Genomic DNA, 6,752 nt, shown 5'->3' on the forward strand with positions numbered 1-6,752 from the left:
TTTTCTATTCATCACCCTCATTATAAAGTCTCTCAAAGCAAGATTATGGAGCTCAGAACCAGCAATTCTGTCTTATAAAGTGCTATCTCCAATCTTTCATGTACAACTGAAATAATATCTTTATATTTCTGTTGCACATTTTACAGCCCTGTGGAATTCAAACAACATTTGGAAGTTGTTTGATTTGCCTACTAGTCTGATCCTATTCTTAAGGTATGAACTGAAGTGATAGTCTTTAATGAAAGGTGCTGGCCTAGAAACAGCACAGGGGCCAGAGCCTACAAAGGGTCTTAGGGCTTGAGGGAGGCCTGTTGACAAAAGTTGGATATCCCATGCAGCTGACCAGTCAATACCATTGGAACTGGGGGGCTAACTCTCACTGCAAGGTGTTGAGAGAAGGTCAGAGCACACAGGAGATGGTCACCTTTTGTGATAGACAATCCAGATTGGGTTTGAGTTGGTAATCATTGGAAGACATTTTTAGAAGTTTATATTTACTTGATACTGAATACTATTGATAAAAAGAGATATAGTGCAGGCATGTTTGATCATGCACTCATCAGGAGAGAATTGCAAGAATATCAAGTCTCAATTTGCACCAGGTGAGCAAAAGAACACTGATTTTTTGGCAAATTGGACTCTAATTGATGAAGGTGTTGCCATGGAGAATGCAGTAGGAACAATTATCCCCCCCAAGCTTTTGTTTTCATTCAAAAAGTCAAGTTGGTCAAGGTGCTATGATAGGGAATATACCAGGGTACAGTTGTCCTCCAAGTTTTGTTTAACTGAGAAAAGGTTTATGTTCCTTCCTGGACATGTTCCTTCTGCTCATAGAGGACAGAGGCCTGTGCATGAGCATGTCTAGTTTCCAGCAAACAGGGGGTAGACCACGCTGTCAGTTTGATCAATAATCTAACATCAGTTATTGGTGCAATATCTAACACACTCAGGATTGTGCATTTATGCAACATTTTGGGCATAACCCCTCTTCACTATTGAAGAAAGGTTATGCCTGAAACATCAACTCTCTTGCGCCTCTGATGCTGCCTGACCTCTTAGTACTGAGCCCACATCAATATTACTTTTTGTTGCTATGAATTGCAAAAGATCACTTTCTGCATGGGCACCCAAGCCTACAGAGAAAGTGTTACGGACTACTGCCTTCACTGTTTGAGTTCATGTATATCTGGACATCAGGGTGCATCTAGGAAAAATTAACAAACAGCAAAATTCATAGCCCACTTTGGAGGAGCCTCTGTGGGAGAGTGCACAGCACAGGAACAGATAGATATATAGTTTTTAAGTGTAACCTTGCCGTAAATCTACAATGTTTGTGAGAAGTTTTGTAGCTCGGGTGCTCGTTGTTGTGGTTCTGTTCGCCGAGCTGGGAATTTGTGTTGCAAAAAATATGGGACGCTTCACGGCAGCACATATACTAAAATTGGAATGATACAGAGAAGATTAGCATGGCCCCTGCGTCGGGATGACACGCAAATTCGTGAAGCGTTCCATATTTTTTGCGACACAAATTCCCAGCTCGGTAAATCTACAATAGTGAGTCGGGTGGTTTTTCTCTTGATTATGTGTTTTATTGAGATCTGTCTCTTGACTAAATTTTAAAAATATAAACCATAACTACTGAGTTAGCCTGGAGCACTGCTTTTTTTTTAAAAAGCAATAAGATTGTGCTAATTTCTGGGTCTGTAGATTGTGATGGAGCAAAGATGGCCTTTAGTAGATGTGCTCTGCCTGTCAGATGTAGGAGATTAGGGAGGGTTTCCATGTTACTGATAATTATGTCTGCAGGAAGTGTCTTTGGTTGTGAATCCAGTTATATCACATGGATCGGTTGGAGCAGCAATTAGAGGCAAGAAGGAATTTACAAGAGCTAGCGGTTATGGAAAGGAAGAAAAGCTACAGTCAGGTCGATGGGTTAACTCCAAGAAAGGTAGGAGAGGTAGGCAGATAGTCCAGGTGTCTTCTGTGACTATCACTATTTCAAACAAGTATGTGTTTTGGAAAATGTAGGGAGTGATGGGCTCTCAGGGGAATGTAGCATGAACCACCAAGTTTCTGGAAATGAGGGGCATGTCAGGTTTGAAGAGATCGATTGTGATAGATGACTCTCTAATCAGAGACACAGACAGATGTTTCTGTGGTCAGCAGTGATAAATCAGAATGGTGTGCTGCCTCCCTGGTGCCAGGATCAAAGATATCGTGGAGAGGGTGCAGAATTTCTCAAAGGTGAGAGAGACCAACAGGAAGGAGGTCATTGTACACATTAGAGCCAACAATATAGGAAGGGAAAAGGATGAGATTCTGAAGGGAGAATATAAAACATTAGGCAGGAATTTAAAAAGGAGGTCCTCAAGGGTAATAATATCTGAATTATTCCCGGTGCTATGAGCCAGCGAGGCTAGGAATAGGAGGATAGAGCAGATGAATGCGTGGCTGAGGAGCTGGTGCATGGGAGAAGGGTTCACATTTTTTGGATCATTGGAAGCTCTTCTGGGGTAGACATGACCTGCATAAGAATGATGGATACACCTGAATTGGAAGAGGATTAATGTACTGGCAGGACACTAATATACTGCTCTACCTTAAACTAGTAAGGTGTGGGGGTGGGGGGGGCATAGAACCCAGGGAGATATTGAGGAAAGAGATCAATCTGAGACTGGTACAGTCCGGAAAAGGAGCGAGTCAAACAGTCAGGGCAGGCAGGAACAAAGTAGAGAACAAGAGAGGACTGATAAACTGCATTTATTTCAACGCAAGAGGCTTAACAGGGAATGAAGATGAACTCAGGACATGGTTAGGAACATGGGACTTGGATATCATAGCAATTACAGAGATGTGGCTCAGGTAGAGACAGGACTGGCAGCTTAATGTTCCAGGATACAAATGTTACAGGAAAGACAGAAAGGGAGGCTGTATTTAGGGAGGATGTTCCTGGGAATATGTCAAGAGAAGTTATTTGCGTGGCACTGAGGAATAAGAAAGGAATTAACACCTTATTGGGATTGTATTATGGACCCCCAGTAGTCAGCAGGAAATTGAGAAACAAATTTATAAGGAGATCTGTGTTATCTGTAAAAATAATAGGGTGGTTATAGTAAGGGATTTTGACTTTTTCAAATGTAGACTACGACTGCCATAGCGTTAAGGGTTTAGATGGAGACCAATTTATTAAGTGTGTACAAGAAAATTTTCTGATTCAATATGTGGGTGTACCTACTAGAGAAAGTGCCAAATTTGACCTACTCTTGGGAAATAAGGCAGGGCAGGTGACCGAGGTATCAGTGGGGGAGCACTTTGGGCCTAGTGACCATAATTCTATTAGATTTAAAATAGCAATAGAAAAGGAGAGACCAAATCTAAAAGTTGAAGTTCTAAATTGGAGGAAGGCCAATTTTGATGATATTAGGCAAGAACTTGCAAAAGCTGACTGGGGGCACGTGTTCACAGGTAAAGGGATGGCTGGAAAATGGAAAGCCTTCAAAAATGAGATAACAAGAATCCAGAGACAGTATATTCCTGTTAGCATGAAAGGAAAGGCTGGTATGTGTATGGAATGATGAATGACTAGAGAAATTGAGATTTTGGGCTAAGAAAAAGAAGGAAACTATGTCAGGTATAGACAGGGGAGATTGAGTGAATCCTTAGAAGAGTATAATGGCAGTAGGCGTATACTGAAGAGGGAAATCAGGAGGGCAAAAAGGGGACACAAAATAACTTTGACAAATAGGGTTAAGGAGAATCCAAAGGGATTTTATAAATACATTAAGGACAAGAGGATAACTAGTGATAGAATAGGGCCCTCAAAGATCAAAAAGGCAGCCGATGTGTGGAGCCAGAAGAGATGGGGGAGATACTAAATGAGTATTTTGCGTCAGTGTTTACTATGGAGAAGGACGGAAAAGATATATAATGTGGAGAAATATATGGTGACATTTTGAAAAATGTCTGCATTACAGAGGAGGAGGTGCTGGATATCTTGAAATGCATGAAATTCCTGGAATTCGCTCCCTCATCGCATTGTGGGTCAACCCACAGCACATGAACTGCAGTGGTTCAAGGAGGCAGCTCACCACCACCTTCTCAAGGGCAGCTAGGGATGGGCAATAAATGCTGGCCCAGACACAGATGCCCACATCCCATGAGTGAATAAAGAAAAGGTTGCAGACTGTCTGGCTGATGCTTGCTCCCTGTCAAGCCCTCCAAGAATTTCATAAGATTTCAATATGATCACTTCCCGTTATCCTAAACTCCTAGTCACTGCTCTCTCCAGCAGCGTTTGTTGACTGTCAGTTCCGATGGATGATATTTAAAGCTCCCTTAATTGCTGTAGAATAATTGCTCTGACAGTTTATCTATTTCTCACAGGCCAGCGCTCTGGAAGCCCAAATCTATTTAACTGCAAAAAGCTGTCAAAACTTCCCAATCACCTGAATTGAGCGTAATTTAAGATAGTGTTAATCAATAGTCCAATTAATGGGCATGCAGCATTATTACTTCACAGCACTGAAGCTCCTGTCGACCTGAGGCTGGAATGAAGTTTTAGATTCCACTTAATGTGAGTTTACATATTTTCGTTTGTCTTGCAGCTCCCCAGGTCCAGCTCAGTCACAGGCTCAAAAGCGAACGTGCTCTTAGTAGATATCAGTGTGGACTGTGAGACAGGGTGAACAGATTTTCAAAAGTCAAAATTGGGGGACATTGATAAGACTATTGGACTGTGGGGAGTGCCATCATCAATGCCATTTTGGGAAACCAATGGAAGGGGTCTGCGGCAAGGTCACATGTTGGCACCTCCTGGCCTACGTCCAGCCAGAATTGCCAACCCTATTCCATAGATCATGAGGAAGGTGCTATCAGCAACGGAGTCATCAGCACCAAGAGGTTAGTGGCAACTCCCTTGGACACAACAAGGGGGCAGTGTTGCAGGTGGGATACAGATCCGCTGCATGTAAAGCAATGAAATGTGATTGGTCTTTATGGAAAGAAGGATAACGTTTCTCACAGATTTCCTCCCCTCAGGCCCAGCTCATATTTGACAAAATGGGAAAAGGTTAAAAGAAAAATGGGATGTTTGAACTAATATGTAGGACACAAGGAATTTTAATGGGAAACCCCAGAATATTGGGTCGCCAGACTGCGAGTGATACTCAGACATGTTTACAAACCTCTTATCGTGAAGAAACCTTTGATATTTTCCCACCTGAATAAACTAAGGCTCCCATTCCTGTCCCTCCCACTTGAGACAATCTGATTGAAGCCTGTTGCTCAGAGATTCCCAAGGGGTAAGGACGGGAGATGGTGCTCAGGGGGCCAATTCCTGCATCTGATTGGTGAAGGCCGAAATATATCATACTGTAGGCCTCAGGCTCATTGAGTAAGCCATCCATCAGGCTGTCAGCAGTGGTGTCCCTCTTTCAGGTGAAAGGGGACCAAGAATTAGCTGCCTTGGGACGGGGGTGGTGGGGTGGGGGTGGGGAGGGGGGGGGCGCTGGGGGGATGCAACTGGATGAATGGTGTTTGTCAGCATACAGAATCTCCAATACTGGTCAAGAATATTTTTGAAATTTGCCAGTTGTAGCCTGAAGCATCTCTTTTAAGAACAGCCTGTCATGTAGGCCTGGTTTCCCAGCGTGCAACTGCCAGGTGCCCTGCCTTTGAGGCAGCCGCTATAACAGAAGCTGGTTCCCACACCATTCCAATTCACGCTTAAGTGTGTTGACAGTGTCAATTGGGAACCATACATGATCACATTATGGATCTCACTATCTGTTGAGTGTATCCCACAATCAACCTGGGTTGGCCCATGACAAAGCTCCAGAATCTATGAGTTATGCACACTGTCTGAATGGTGAGAGTTCCCTGAGAAACCAGGGCAGACAGCCATGTGGACTCAAGCCAGTTGCACTTTCCAAGAGTGAAAAATCTTGTGAATCTCAAATGCTGCTGCTGGTTCCAGGAAGTGTTTTTTTTCTTAAAAATAATGATTCAAGGGGTGTACACTTTGCTGGCTGAGCAAACATTTATTGCTAATTTATTGCTCTCGAGAAGATGATGGTGAGCTGCCTCTTGAATCACTGCAGTCCACCTGCTGTGGGTTGAGCCACAATGCCATTAGGGAGGGAATTCCAGGATTTTGACAGTGAAGGAACTGTGATATATTTCCAAGTCAGTGTGGTGAATGGCTTGGAGAGGAACTTGCGTGTGGTGACACTCCCACTTAGCTGTTTCCCTTGTCCTTCTCGATGGAAGGGCTCATGTGTTTGGAACGTGCTGTCTGAGGATCTTTGGTGAATTTCTTTGGTGAATTTCTTTGGTGAAATGCTGTGCATTTTGTAGGTAGTACACACTGCTGCGACTGAACGGCGGTAGTGGAGGGAGTGTTTGGTGCTAATCAACTGACTTCTTTTTGCTGGATGGTGTTAAGTGTGTTGAGTGTTGTTGGAGCTGCACCCATCCAGGGTAACTACTGGTAAAATGGCGGTGGAGTCAGGCTTCTGAACTTGAGGCTCATCCACTCTGCCCACTTTTCATTTTTGTTTCTGTTCTTTTATTTTGCTCTCTCTTCTCATCTATTTTTTCCTCTTTCTTTCTCTGTTAATTTACTTTACCTCTTGCTGAAGAGCTCGGTCACTTTAGTGGCAGTGGTGAGGGAGCCCATTGTAGACTCAAACGGGTCCCACAGCGGGGACTTGTGGCGGTGAATGTGGGTTCCCAGTAGCATCTACGTTCAGCTC

The 6,752-nt window shown here is 43.5% G+C and overlaps 1 non-coding gene across 1 annotated transcript; it reads left to right on the forward strand.

The window, feature by feature from the left end:
* Positions 1-1,413: 1,413 nt before the first annotated feature.
* On the forward strand, positions 1,414-1,518 carry LOC122555977 (U6 spliceosomal RNA). The gene has a single exon (XR_006313410.1). It is a non-coding gene; the product is annotated as a U6 spliceosomal RNA (small nuclear RNA).
* Positions 1,519-6,752: the final 5,234 nt, after the last annotated feature.

The sequence above is a fragment of the Chiloscyllium plagiosum genome, unplaced genomic scaffold (genome assembly GCF_037043375.1).
Source record: "Chiloscyllium plagiosum isolate Xiang-an unplaced genomic scaffold, Cpla_swu_hap1 HiC_scaffold_1, whole genome shotgun sequence".
NCBI classification, from domain to species: domain Eukaryota; kingdom Metazoa; phylum Chordata; class Chondrichthyes; order Orectolobiformes; family Hemiscylliidae; genus Chiloscyllium; species Chiloscyllium plagiosum.